General features: G+C 50.5%; 1 non-coding gene across 1 annotated transcript; it reads left to right on the top strand.

The window, feature by feature from the left end:
- Positions 1 to 1,122: 1,122 nt before the first annotated feature.
- TRNAG-CCC (transfer RNA glycine (anticodon CCC)) lies at positions 1,123 to 1,193 on the top strand. Its single transcript has one exon. It is a non-coding gene; the product is annotated as a tRNA-Gly (tRNA).
- The last annotated feature ends 14,114 nt before the right edge of the window (positions 1,194 to 15,307 follow it).

Here is a 15,307-nt window from a genome sequence, read left to right as displayed (position 1 = left end):
CACCCCCTCGTGCGCCGTGCCGGCCTTTATAGGCGCTCGCTAACAGCACTTGCCCCTACAGTCTGTTAAGGCTATACGGGGGATCTTTGCCTGTGTTAGTCTTGTGATGGTGTAATGATGAATGTAGCTGTGGTGATGGTGGTGGTGATGGTGGTGATGGTGTTACAAGAGTGATGGTGTAATGATGAATATAGCTGTGTTGTGGTGGTGATGGAGGTGGTGATGATGGTGGTAATGATGGTAATGATGATGGTGATGGTGGTGGTGATGGTGTTGGACGTGAGATTATTTCATGATGAATGTAGCTGTGTTTGTTGGGAGTGGGTCGCGGCTGCCATCCATTCCGAGCTATATTTGGGCTATAAACCAATTAGGTTATTGCTGTTTGATTTCGGCGTCTCTCATTAACATCGTGACCAATGCACTCCTCTTGCTGGGTTCCCGGAGTCGCTCACGTGCGATCACCGTTTGATGAATGAGTGCACCCGCGTAATTGCAAATGCGCGTGCATTCGATGCGTGTTCCGTAGCAAGGGGAGGGAGGGTGGGTGGGTGAGTGAATAATAGACAATGCGAACGAGACAAAGCAATACAAACGAAACGAGACGTAACAATACAAACGAGACAGACAACACCAGACGGAACAATACAAACGAGACAAAACAATACAAACGAGACAAAACAATACAAACGAGACAAAACAATACAAACGAGTCAGAACAATACAAACGAGACGTAACAATACAAACGAGACAAAACAATACAAACGAGTCAGAACAATACAAACGAGACAAAACAATACAAACGAGACAAAACAATACAAACGAGTCAGAACAATACAAACGAGACGGAACAATACAAACGAGTCAGACAATACAAACGAGACAGAACAATACAAACGAGACAGACAATACAAACGAGACAGAACAATACAAACGAGACGGAACAATACAAACGAGTGAGACAATACTAACAAGACACAATATTAACGAGTCAAGCAAACCAAACGAGAAATAAAAAACAGAGACGACACAGACAACACAAAGTGCAGACGAGACAAAACAATACAAACGAGACAGAACAATACAAACGAGAGAGCAGAACGTGTTTAGTTTTCCCATCAGCACCGCTGGTGTAGTGGTATCATGGAAGATTCCCATTCTTTCGACCCGGGTTTGATTCCCGGGCGGTGCACGGTGATTTTTAAAAAAAATTAATCTTCAGTCTTCTTGGGTCTTTCGGTAAAGTCACGTAGATAGGTTCAAAGAAAATAACAAATAAACTATACGACGTTTCAATCGCAACACAAGCGGTCGTCGTAGTTTTTTGAATTTTTTTTGTTATTTTCTTTGAACCTATCTACGTGACTTTACCGAAATACGAAAACTTAAAGTTAAGATGTATCTTCAGTCATCATTAACTTGTGACCTGTCTGTCACAAGCTCATCATTTGACAACCCGCCTCCTCTCCCACGTTTATTGTCTGCTGACTTGTAGTATCGCTATTTATAACAACCTCGCCTGGTATACAGGAGGGCGTGGGTTCGATCCCGACCCTGACGCCTGCTGCTGTATATTTGAAGTTTGCGTGTCTATCTCTCTGATCATCATCACGGTGGCTAGGAGATGTTAACTACCACGCCTGGTATACAGGAGGGCGTGGGTTCGATCCCGACCCTGACGCCTGCTGCTGTATATTTGAAGTTTGCGTGTCTCTCTCTCATCATCATCACGGTGGCTAGGAGATGTTAACTACCACGCCTGGTATACAGGAGGGCGTAGGTTCGATCCCGACCCTGACGCCTGCTGCTATATTTGGGGTTTGTGTGTCTCTCTCTCATCATCATCACGGTGGCTAGGAGATGTTAACTACCTCGCCTGGTATACAGGAGGACGTGAGTTCGATCCCGACCCTGACGCCTGCTGCTGTATATTTGGAGTTTGCGTGTCTCTATCTCTCTCATCATCATCACGGTGGCTAGGAGATGTTAACTACCTCGCCTGGTATACAGGAGGGCGTAGGTTCGATCCCGACCCTGACGCCTGCTGCTGTATATTTGGAGTTTGCGTGTCTATCTCTCTGATCATCATCACGGTGGCTAGGAGATGTTAACTACCTCGCCTGGTATACAGGAGGGCGTGGGTTCGATCCCGACCCTGACGCCTGCTGCTGTATATTTGGAGTCTGCGTGTCTCTCTCTCTCTGCGGTCGCGTTGACTTTTCTCCGGGTCCTCCGGTTTTCCCTCCACATTTAGAATCAACGTCACGCGTTTAGAGTGTTTGGCTCCATCTGTAAATCCCCACGCGATGATGATGATGGTAAGCTCACTTCGTTGAGCTAACATTCGTGATGGCCAGGGCCCTTCTAAAAAAAGTGCTACACAACTCATCACCTTACCTGGATAGAAATAAAAACAGTTACGTTTATTTTTCAGGAGGGGGGCGATGTTGCCGCCACTGCTGCGTGCGTGAGATGCCAAACGAAGTCGTTATTCTGGAATGTCTTCAACATTTTGGGACGCTTTGTAGCCAATACCGGCTACAGTGCGTGTTGGGGGTTGTCGCTCAGCTATGCGTGGAAACCCACGCGTAGCTGGGAGAGAGAACATACAAACTCCACACACTAAGCCGAAATATGTGTTCTGTTTTACAAGCTGAGGCCCCGCTGAGCTGGGGCCTTAGCTTGACCTGGCTATCACAAATGATCGCTCACCGAAGAGGGCTTATCATCACCATCACCGCGTGGGAATTTCTAGCAGCTAAATTACTCTAAAACGCGGGATGTTAATTTTAAATGTGGAGGGGAAAACCGACGGGGAGAGAGAGACACGCAAACTCCACATATACAGCAGCAGGCGTCAGGGTCAGGATGGAACCCACGACCTCCTGTATTCTAGGCGAGGTAGTTAAGATCTCCTAGCCACCGTGATGATGTTGAGAGAGAGACACGCAAACTCCAAATATACAGCAGCAGGCGTCAGGGTCGGGTTCGAACCCACGAACTCCTGTGTACCAGGCGAGGTAGTTAACATCTCCTAGCCACCGTGATGATGATGAGAGAGAGAGAGACACGCAAACTCCAAATATACAGCAGCAGGCGTCAGGGTCGGGTTCGAACCCACGAACTCCTGTATACCAGGCGAGGTAGTTAACATCTCCTAGCCACCGTGATGATGATGAGAGAGAGAGAGACACGCAAACTCCAAATATACAGCAGCAGGCGTCAGGGTCGGGATGGAACCCACGACCTCCTGCACACCAGGCGAGGTAGTTAACATCTCCTAGCCACCGCGACACTGCACTCCATCGGACTCGCCACTCACCTCCTCATCTCTCCAATCCCTCCATCTCCCCCCAAACGATCTAACCCACCCCCACCCCCACCACCTCCTCCTCCGCTCCCTCCACGCGAACTCATCTCTCGCCCCCGACTCGCAGCTGTTCGGAGACAGATTCGGCGGGTAACTGATGGTCGCCGTGGCCATCACAGCGCTAATTGCGTGAACAGAGTGGAGCGGACGAGCAATTACTCCCCCCACCCCCCCTCCCCCCCTCCCCCCAAAGACACAGATCCCCCGTGTAGCCTTCACAGACTGCTGGGGCAAGTGCTGTTGGCGAGCACCTGTGAAGGCCGGCACGGCACACGAGGGGGGTGGGTGGCCAGCACCACGCCCGGCCGCCTTTGTCTCCCCAGTGGCGGTGTTTTACACGCTCCGCACCAGGTACTCATTTGAGGCTGAGTCGACCTAGGGGAGGAGCCACCACCACCACCACCCACTCCTCGCAGGCGCGAGCCGTCGTCAGAGCTGTAGGAGCTGAGTCAGACGCGAAGTCGTCACGAGCCTCACCACCCTGCACCTCACCCTCCACCTCCCCCTCACCCTCCACCTCACCCTCCACCTCCACCTCTTCACCCCCTCCCCCTCACCCTCCACCTCACCCTCCCCCTAACCCTCCACCTCTCCCTCACCCTCCACCTCACCCTCCCCCTCACCCTCCACCTCTCCCTCACCCTCCACCTCACCCTCCCCCTCACCCTCCCCCTCACCCCCCACCTCACCCTCCCCCTCCACCTCACCCTCCACCTCCACCTCACCCTCCACCTCACCCTCATCCTCCCCCTGCACCCTCCCCCTCACCCTCACCCCCCCCTCACCTCTTCACCCCTCCACCCCTCCCCCTGCTCCCCCCTCTTCCAATGCCCCCCCCGCCCCGCCCCCCCCCCCGAGATGGATTTCCCACCCTTGGCCGTGTCTCTTCCCCCAGCACTCATTACCCGCGGGGGTGAAATTTGTGGCGTTCGCGTCCGTGGTCGTTTGCAGGCGATGTCGAGAGAGAGAGAGGGAGGGCGAGAGAGAGATACCACTTGGGTCTCATTTAGCGAGCGAGGTCTCACGATCACAATAACTACGAGCATTATGATAACGAACGATAATTATTGTGATAACAACAACGACGACGACGACGACGACAAACGGCGACAACAGCGGCGCTGAAGGAATAACGCTGAGAAAAGTTCCAGGGGGAAATAAGTATAACCCGTAAAAAACAAAGTTTTTCACTATAAATTCTTTATATGCGTGGCGGCTAGAGTCCTCTCGTCCTCTGGCTTGAGATGGCTGCCACCTATGGGTCAGATGATTGCCTGCCACCATTCAGCAATTGGTAATTAAATATAATATTTTTGTCCTAAAAAGTGTACAATTTTGGAAAAAAAAATTTCACGAACATTAATTGTCACGCACAACGAGTCTGTGTGCAGACTGTCAGCTCGATTGGATCACGGGAAGTGGGTTGAAAAACGACCGATAGATTTGCACGGTCCTAAGAAAGCAAGCAAGCAAGTGAACTTAATATAAAGGATTTAAACAAAAATCTTCGCCCAGTGTGAGCACTTCTTGGTGAGAGAGTTCCTGCTGCACTGAAACGTCGCAGCTGTGTCCCCCCCTCACCCCCGCCCCCCACTGCCCTGCCAGGGGAAGCAGAGGTCACAACCGGGTACCCGATACCCGTACCCTACCCGATACCCGGCTACCCCGTACCCGGCCGGGTAGCCGTTTGCGACCCTGGTGCGGCCGGGTACGGGTACGGGGTAGGCCGTGAGTCACTGGTGAGTCACCGTTTGTCACCTGAGGACGGCTGCTTGCGTTGTGGCCGAAACGTCGTGAGAATTGTATTTTATTATGTTTTATTTTTATTATTTTATTACTTCCCTTCTACGTGGTGACTTTACCGAAAGAACCAAGAAGATGCATGCCTGCAGTCACGAAAGCTTTAAATCGAAATACATTTTTATTATTTTATTATTTCCCTTCTACGTGACTTTACCGAAAGAACCAAGAAGATGAATCCCTGCAGTCACGAAAGAAGCTTTAAATCGAAACGTTTGTCATTCATTTCGGGTAGGGTACGGGTACGGGTAGGATACGGCTACCTGTACCCGGCCGGGTACGGGTACCCATTTGCGACCCTTGTGCGGCCGGGTACGGGTAAGGAATCAAAACCCGTTTGCGACCTCTGAGAGGAAGGCAGAACAGGGGCCCCAGGAACGGTTCAAATTCGCGGGACTTGAACTCGGCACGTCACGAGTTCGTGGCTCTGTGGCGCGCAGATGGAACAGATGGGGGTTGTGTGTGTCTGTGTTCGCTGCGCAGGCAAGCCCAGGGGGACATTGAAACCTTAAAACCATTTTAGTTGTTTATGTTACCAGGTAAGGGCACACGGAACGATGTCGCTCGCTTTTTATTTGATTATTTAAATGTTTTTTATTTTTTAATTTTTTATAATTTTTCATAAAAAAGAAAATATTTTGAATTTTTCTTATTTTCATTTTTTTTCATTTTTCATTTAAAATAAAAAAAAATTACAGAAGCGGCCCGGAGCTCGCGCGATGGGTTCGTGTGATGCTCCTTGATGAGGTCAGCAACGAGATGTCGCGTTTCATATGCTGCAAGCGCTTTGTGTGCGTAGCGAGCGCGACCTTATTCATGTACAGGCCTACGAGCTCTCTGTTGTTCAGGGTCAGACACCGGGTACGAGTTTGACGAGGGCGTGTGTTATGTAGATGCACACTTTTTAAAACATTTTACTGCTAGGAACCCACTGGTTCCACCAGCCCACAGGGGATTACTGTGTCCGTCCGTCGTGCAGGTAGGGGCTGGGTGGGGAGGGAGGGGCTGGGTGGGGAGGGGAGGGTGGGGAGGGGGCTGGGTGGGGAGAGTGGGGAGGGGCTGGGTGGGGAGGGTGGGGAGGGACTGGGAGGGGAGGGTGGGGCTGGGGTGGGGGAGGGGAGGGTGGGGAGGGGCTGGGTGGGAGGGTGGAAAGGGGCTGGGTGGGGAGGGTGGTGCTGGGTGGGGGGTGGGAGGGGTGGGGCTGGGTGGGGAGGGGCTGGGTGGGGAGAGTGGGGGAGGGGCTGGGTGGGGAGGGTGGGGAGGGACTGGAAGGGGAGGGTGGGGGCTGGATGGGGAGGGGGAGGGTGGGGAGGGGCTGGGTGGGGGAGGGTGGTGCTGGGTGGGAGGTGGGAGGGGTGGGGCTGGGTGGGGAGGGGCTGGTCACCCCGTGGTGCCCTTATAAAACTCAACGTTTCACCTACTCACGCGGGCTTGTGCCCGCCCTCACAGTCGGGCATCTTTGCGGAATACACCACGCCGCCGTTGACCCTGGCCATTGACCGAGCAACCCGACGTTCCTACCAGCTCCCTCCACAGGGATGTGTTTGTACAGGACAATGTGTTTTATTTTACCAGGTGAGGCCCACTGAGATGTGTAGCTCTTCTTTCAAGAAGCGACGTGGTCATCACAAGCGATCGCTCAACGAAGTTGGCTTATCGCGTGGACATTTATAGCGGCCAGCTACTCGGAACGCGTGACGTTGATTCTAAACGTGGTGGGAAACACCGGAGGAACCGGAGAAAAATCCACGCGATCACGGGGAGAGAGAGAAAGAGAGAGACACGCAGACTCCAAATATACAGCAGCAGGCGTCAGAGTCGGGATCGAACCCACGACCTCCTGTACACAAGGCGAGGTAGTTAACATCTCCTAGCCACCGTGATGATGATGAGATAGTGACACGCAAATTCGAAATATACAGCAGCAGGCGTCAGGGTCGGGATCGAACCCTCGACCTCCTGTGTACCAGGCGAGGTAGTTAACATCTCCTAGCCACCGTGATGATGAGGGAGAGAGAGAAACACGCAAATTCCAAATATACAGCAGCAGGCGTCAGAGTCGGGATCGAACCCACGACCTCCTGTAGACCAGGCGAGGTAGTTAACATCTCCTAGCCAATTCTTTGACTCTCACGCACAGGAAGGGCGTTTCACGACATTCGTGCGGTGATCCACCAACCCTCATTGCTGCCTTCACCGCGACCACCACCACCTCCGCCTCCACCTCCACCACCACCACCACCACCTCCACCACCACCACCGCCTCCACCACCACCACCACCTCCACTACCACCACCGCCTCCACCACCTCCGCCGCCTCCACTACCCCCACCGCCACCACCATCACCGCCTCCACCACCAGCACCACCTCCACCACCACCTCCACCGCCACCACCATCACCGCCTCCACCACCGCCACCACCATCACCGCCTCCACCACCACCACCGCCTCCACCACCACCACCTCCACCGCCTCCACCACCACCACCTCCACCGCCTCTATTGATGGAGCACCACTGGGGGAGTTTGTCTTCTCTAATTTGTTGTCAGACGAGAACTAATTCTGGCCGGGAGATGATTTCACCCAATTAGAGCAAAAGCGACGCGTGGGATTATCCTGGAGGAGGTGGAGGGGGGGTGGAGGTGGGGGGGGGGTGGTGGAGGTGGGGGGGGGGTGGATGTGGGGGTGGTGGATGTGGGGGTGGTGGAGGGGGGGGTGGAGGTGGGGGGTGGTGGAGGTGGGGGGTGGTGGAGGTGGGGGGTGGTGGAGGTGCCAGGCAGGTAATCCTAATTAGGGGTGAGGTTTGGAATTTTCTGTGGGTAACACAAAAAAAAATGTCCCTGCCGGGCAAATTATTAATGTATTCATTAATATTTTATTTAGAAGGCAGGGTAAAAGAAGAAAGTGGAATTCCCGTGGGAGCTGTGGCTGTTCCTCCTGGCCCGTCGGGGGAGAGCATTCATCGCGCGACGATGATGATGATGAGGCTTAATTTGTGGCGAAACTTCTGTGGATTCAGGGGAGCGTTTCCAGTGGTGAGCGGCTCGGCTCGACTCGTGGCACGGGGAGAGGAGAGAGGGTAGAGAGAGAGAGAGGGAAGGGGTAAGTAGAAGAAGGAACGGAGCTTTAAATATTTCGTGAAATTTTTCATTTAAACATGGGGGGGGGGGGGGGGGCACACAAAGCAAAGCATTGAAAAAAAAAAACAACAAAAAAACGAAATGATGAACGAAGCCAAGTGCCGACTACACCGAGCATCTTCTTGTTTCCTCTGATCGTATAAAAAGGAGAGGGGAGCGAGAGTGGGAGAGAGGGAAGAGGAGAGACTTTGACTTTTCAACAACTTTTATTGCCGCCAGCAGCAAAAGCCACTGGAGGCGATTTCGATATGAAATACACAAAGTCACCAGCAACACAAATGAAAGAGAGAGAGAGACAGAGCCGTTCGACTGCGAGAAGGGCTGCGTGCAGAGCGAGAGAGCGAGCGAGAGAGTGGGTGGGGGCTGGGTGGGGAGGAGCTGGTCACCCCGTGGTGCCCTTATAAAACTCAACGTTTAACCTACTCACGCCGGCTTGTGCCCGCCCTCACAGTCGGGCATATTTGCGGAATACACCACGCCCTGGCCGTTGACCCTGCAGGCCATTGACCGAGCAACCCAACGTTCCTACCAGCTCCCTCCGCAGGAATGTGTTAGAGGTCTTTTTTACACGCTTTTATTTAACTCACTGTGTCTGTTGTTTTCGTTGTTGTTGTCGTTGTTGTATCCTCAATCTTGCAACTCAATTTTAACCCACTTCCCAATGTGGTATCGACTGCAAACTTGGTATACTTATGTCATGCTGATGACAATACTATATTCTATCACGTGGCCTCAACGTGCACCTAGCCTGGCACTAGCGCCGTGGTGACGTCACCGCCACTTAGTGGCGAATGGCGGTGTTGTTGCTGTTGACGGTGTGTGGGTGAGTGAGTGAGATGGTGGGAGACTACAAGTTGAGTTTGCGTAACCACGTGAGTTGTCAAGAGACCAGGGTAGAGTCTCGCCTGCACGAGTGGGTGAATGAGTGGGTGAATGAGTGTGTGAGTGGGTGAATGAGTGGGATGATGAATGAGTGTGTGAGTGGGTGAATGAGTGGGATAATGAATGAGTGTGTGAGTGGGTGAATGAGTGGGATAATAAATGAGTGTGTGTGTGGGTGAATGAGTGGGATAATGAATGAGTGTGTGAGTGGGTGAATGAGTGGGATGATGAATGAGTGTGTGAGTGGGTGAATGAGTGGGATAATGAATGAGTGTGTGAGTGGGTGAATGAGTGGGATAATGAATGAGTGTGTGAGTGGGTGAATGAGTGGGATAATGAATAAGTATGTGAGTGGGTGAATGAGTGGGATGATGAATGAGTGTGTGAGTGGGTGAATGAGAGGGATAATGCATGAGTGTGAGTGGGTGAATGAGTGGGATAATGCATGAGTGTGAGTGGGTGAATGAGTAGGATAATGAATGAGTGTGTGAGTGGGTGAATGAGTGGGATAATGAATGAGTGTGTGAGTGGGTGAATGAGTGAGATAATGAATGAGTGGGTGAATGAGTGAGATAATGCATGAGTGTGTGAGTGGGTGAATGAGTGGGATAATGATTGAGTGTGTGAGTGGGTGAATGAGTGGGATAATGAATGAGTGTGTGAGTGGGTGAATGAGTGGGATAATGAATAAGTATGTGAGTGGGTGAATGAGTGGGATGATGAATGAGTGTGTGAGTGGGTGAATGAGTGGGATAATGAATGAGTGTGTGAGTGGGTGAATGAGTGGGATAATGAATGAGTGTGTGAGTGGGTGAATGAGTGGGATAATGAATGAGTGGGTGAATGAGTGGGATGATGAATGAGTGTGTGAGTGGGTGAATGAGTGGGATAATGAATGAGTGGGTGAATGAGTGGGATAATGAATGAGTGTGTGAGTGGGTGAATGAGTGGGATAATTAATGAGTGTGTGAGTGGGTGAATGAGTGGGATAATGAATGAGTGGGTGAATGAGTGGGATGATGAATGAGTGGGTGAATGAGTGGGATAATTAATGAGTGTGTGAGTGGGTGAATGAGTGGGATGATGAATGAGTGTGTGAGTGGGCGAATGAGTGGGATGATGAATGAGTGTGTGAGTGGGCGAATGAGTGGGATGATGAATGAGTGTGTGAGTGGGTGAATGAGTGGGATGATGAATGAGTGTGTGAGTGGGTGAATGAGTGAGATAATGAATGAGTGGGTGAATGAGTGGGATAATGCATGAGTGTGTGAGTGGGTGAATGAGTGGGATAATGAATGAGTGTGTGAGTGGGTGAATGAGTGGGATAATGAATGAGTGTGTGAGTGGGTGAATGAGTGGGATAATGAATGAGTGTGTGAGTGGGTGAATGAGTGGGATAATGAATGAGTGTGTGAGTGGGTGAATGAGTGGGATAATGAATGAGTGTGTGAGTGGGTGAATGAGTGAGATAATGAATGAGTGTGTGAGTGGGTGAATGAGTGGGATAATGAATGAGTGTGTGAGTGGGTGAATGAGTGGGATAATGAATAAGTATGTGAGTGGGTGAATGAGTGGGATGATGAATGAGTGTGTGAGTGGGTGAATGAGTGGGATGATGAATGAGTGTGTGAGTGGGTGAATGAGTGGGATAATGAATGAGTGTGTGAGTGGGTGAATGAGTGGGATAATGAATGAGTGTGTGAGTGGGTGAATGAGTGGGATAATGAATGAGTGTGTGAGTGGGTGAATGAGTGAGATAATGAATGAGTGGGTGAATGAGTGGGATAATGCATGAGTGTGTGAGTGGGTGAATGAGTGGGATAATGAATGAGTGTGTGAGTGGGTGAATGAGTGGGATAATGAATGAGTGTGTGAGTGGGTGAATGAGTGGGATAATGAATGAGTTTGTGAGTGGGTGAATGAGTGAGATAATGAATGAGTGTGTGAGTGGGTGAATGAGTGGGATAATGAATGAGTGTGTGAGTGGGTGAATGAGTGGGATGATGAATGAATTTGTGAGTGGGTGAATGAGTGAGATAATGAATGAGTGTGTGAGTGGGTGAATGAGTGGGATAATGAATGAGTGTGTGAGTGGGTGAATGAGTGGGATAATGAATGAGTGTGTGAGTGGGTGAATGAGTGAGATAATGAATGAGTGTGTGAGTGGGTGAATGAGTGGGATAATGCATGAGTGTGTGAGTGGGTGAATGAGTGGGATAATGAATGAGTGTGTGAGTGGGTGAATGAGTGGGATAATGAATGAGTGTGTGAGTGGGTGAATGAGTGGGATAATGAATGAGTTTGTGAGTGGGTGAATGAGTGAGATAATGAATGAGTGTGTGAGTGGGTGAATGAGTGGGATAATGCATGAGTGTGTGAGTGGGTGAATGAGTGGGATAATGAATGAGTGTGTGAGTGGGTGAATGAGTGGGATAATGAATGAGTGTGTGAGTGGGTGAATGAGTGGGATAATGAATGAGTGTGTGAGTGGGTGAATGAGTGGGATAATGAATGAGTGTGTGAGTGGGTGAATGAGTGGGATAATGAATGAGTGTGTGAGTGGGTGAATGAGTGGGATAATGCATGAGTGTGTGAGTGGGTGAATGAGTGGGATAATGAATGAGTGTGTGAGTGGGTGAATGAGTGGGATAATGAATGAGTGTGTGAGTGGGTGAATGAGTGGGATAATGAATGAGTGTGTGAGTGGGTGAATGAGTGGGATAATGAATGAGTGTGTGAGTGGGTGAATGAGTGGGATAATGAATGAGTGTGTGAGTGGGTGAATGAGTGGGATAATGAATGAGTGGGTGAATGAGTGGGATAATGAATGAGTGTGTGAGTGGGTGAATGAGTGGGATAATGAATGAGTGTGTGAGTGGGTGAATGAGTGGGATAATGAATGAGTGGGTGAATGAGTGGGATAATGCATGAGTGTGTGAGTGGGTGAATGAGTGGGATAATGAATGAGTGTGTGAGTGGGTGAATGAGTGGGATAATGAATGAGTGTGTGAGTGGGTGAATGAGTGGGATAATGAATAAGTATGTGAGTGGGTGAATGAGTGGGATGATGAATGAGTGTGTGAGTGGGTGAATGAGTGGGATAATGCATGAGTGTGAGTGGGTGAATGAGTGGGATAATGAATGAGTGTGTGAGTGGGTGAATGAGTGGGATAATGAATGAGTGTGTGAGTGGGTGAATGAGTGGGATAATGAATGAGTGTGTGAGTGGGTGAATGAGTGGGATGATGAATGAGTGTGTGAGTGGGTGAATGAGTGGGATGATGAATGAGTGTGTGAGTGGGTGAATGAGTGGGATAATGAATGAGTGTGTGAGTGGGTGAATGAGTGGGATAATGAATGAGTGTGTGAGTGGGTGAATGAGTGGGATGATGAATGAGTGTGTGAGTGGGTGAATGAGTGGGATGATGAATGAGTGGGTGAATGAGTGGGATGATGAATGAGTGTGTGAGTGGGTGAATGAGTGGGATAATGAATGAGTGTGTGAGTGGGTGAATGAGTGGGATAATGAATGAGTGTGTGAGTGGGTGAATGAGTGGGATAATGAATGAGTGTGTGAGTGGGTGAATGAGTGGGATGATGAATGAGTGTGTGAGTGGGCGAATGAGTGGGATAATGAATGAGTGTGTGAGTGGGTGAATGAGTGGGATAATGAATGAGTGTGTGAGTGGGTGAATGAGTGGGATAATGAATGAGTGTGTGAGTGGGTGAATGAGTGGGATAATGAATGAGTGTGTGAGTGGGTGAATGAGTGGGATGATGAATGAGTGTGTGAGTGGGTGAATGAGTGGGATAATGAATGAGTGTGTGAGTGGGTGAATGAGTGGGATGATGAATGAGTGTGTGAGTGGGTGAATGAGTGGGATGATGAATGAGTGTGTGAGTGGGTGAATGAGTGGGATAATGAATGAGTGTGTGAGTGGGTGAATGAGTGGGATGATGAATGAGTGTGTGAGTGGGTGAATGAGTGGGATAATGAATGAGTGTGTGAGTGGGTGAATGAGTGGGATGATGAATGAGTGTGTGAGTGGGTGAATGAGTGGGATAATGAATGAGTGTGTGAGTGGGTGAATGAGTGGGATAATGAATGAGTGTGTGAGTGGGTGAATGAGTGGGATAATGAATGAGTGTGTGAGTGGGATAATGAATGAGTGTGTGAGTGGGTGAATGAGCGGGATAATGAATGAGTTTGTGAGTGGGTGAATGAGTGGGATGATGAATGAGTGTGTGAGTGGGTGAATGAGTGGGATAATGAATGAGTGTGTGAGTGGGTGAATGAGTGGGATGATGAATGAGTGTGTGAGTGGGTGAATGAGTGGGATGATGAATGAGTGTGTGAGTGGGTGAATGAGTGGGATAATGAATGAGTGTGTGAGTGGGTGAATGAGTGGGATGATGAATGAGTGTGTGAGTGGGTGAATGAGTGAGATAATGAATGAGTGTGTGAGTGGGTGAATGAGCGGGATAATGAATGAGTGTGTGAGTGGGTGAATGAGTGGGATAATGAATGAGTGTGTGAGTGGGTGAATGAGTGAGATAATGAATGAGTGTGTGAGTGGGTGAATGAGTGGGATGATGAATGAGTGTGTGAGTGGGTGAATGAGTGGGATAATGAATAAGTGTGTGAGTGGGTGAATGAGTGGGATAATGAATGAGTGTGTGAGTGGGTGAATGAGTGGGATAATGAATGAGTGTGTGAGTGGGTGAATGAGTGGGATAATGAATGAGTGTGTGAGTGGGTGGATGAGTGAGATAATGAATGAGTGTGTGAGTGGGTGAATGAGTGGGATGATGAATGAGTGTGTGAGTGGGTGAATGAGTGGGATAATGAATGAGTGTGTGAGTGGGTGAATGAGTGGGATAATGAATGAGTGTGTGAGTGGGTGAATGAGTGGGATAATGAATGAGTGTGTGAGTGGGTGAATGAGTGGGATGATGAATGAGTGTGTGAGTGGGTGAATGAGTGGGATAATGAATGAGTGTGTGAGTGGTTCCTCCCTCCTCCTTCTTCCCCCCTCCCCATCTCACACCTCGTTCCCTTCTTCCTCTTGATTCCCACGCCCATACCTCTCGTAGCACGCCTCAAATCCAGATCATCTCTCCCGCTCTCTCTCTCCCTCGCTCTCTCCATATGATCACTTAATGCGTCGCTCATCCCTCCGTGATGCCATCCAAAGTTGTCTTCACTGATTCGTCCTCTTCTCGCTCCGAAATTAATTATCATTATATATGTATTATTGGGGGGGGCGGGGTGAGATAACAAACAGTGTTGCTGCCTGTCTGGCTGTCTGTCTGGCTGTCTGCCTGGCTGTCTGCCTGTCTGTCTGTCTGTCTGTCTGTCTGGCTGTCTGCCTGCCTGCCTGTCTGGTTGTCTACCTGTCTGTCTGTCTGTCTGCCTGTCTTCCTGCCTGCCTGTCTGGCTGTCTGTCTGCCTGTCTGTCTGTCTGTCTGTCTGTCTGTCTGCCTGGCTGTCTGCCTGGCTGTCTGTCTGTCTGCCTGTCTGTCTGTCTGTCTGTCTGGCTGTCTGTCTGTCTGTCTGTCTGCCTGCCTGTCTGCCTGTCTGGCTGTCTGCCTGCCTGTCTGTCTGTCTGTCTGCCTGCCTGCCTGTCTGTCTGTCTGGCTGTCTGTCTGCCTGTCTGCCCGTCTGCCTGTCTGTCTGTCTGTCTGCCTGCCTGTCTGGTTGTCTACCTGTCTGTCTGTCTGTCTGCCTGTCTTCCTGCCTGCCTGTCTGGCTGTCTGTCTGTCTGCCTGTCTGTCTGTCTGTCTGTCTGTCTGTCTGTCTGTCTGGCTGTCTGCCTGGCTGTCTGCCTGGCTGTCTGTCTGCCTGCCTGCCTGTCTGTCTGTCTGGCTGTCTGTCTGTCTGGCTGTCTGCCTGCCTGCCTGCCTGCCTGTCTGGCTGTCTGCCTGCCTGCCTGTCTGCCTGCCTGCCTGCCTGTCTGTCTGTCTGGCTGTCTGTCTGTCTGGCTGTCTGCCTGCCTGCCTGTCTGGCTGTCTGCCTGCCTGCCTGTCTGTCTGCCTGCCTGCCTGCCTGCCTGTCTGCCTGTTTGTCTGTCTGTCTGTCTGTCTGGCTGTCTGCCTGCCTGCCTGTCTGGCTG

Source organism: Lampetra fluviatilis, chromosome 62, assembly GCF_964198595.1.
Source record: "Lampetra fluviatilis chromosome 62, kcLamFluv1.1, whole genome shotgun sequence".
NCBI lineage: Eukaryota > Metazoa > Chordata > Hyperoartia > Petromyzontiformes > Petromyzontidae > Lampetra > Lampetra fluviatilis.
Note: the sequence above shows the minus strand (reverse complement) of the source record. Positions and strands in the feature narration are given on the sequence as shown.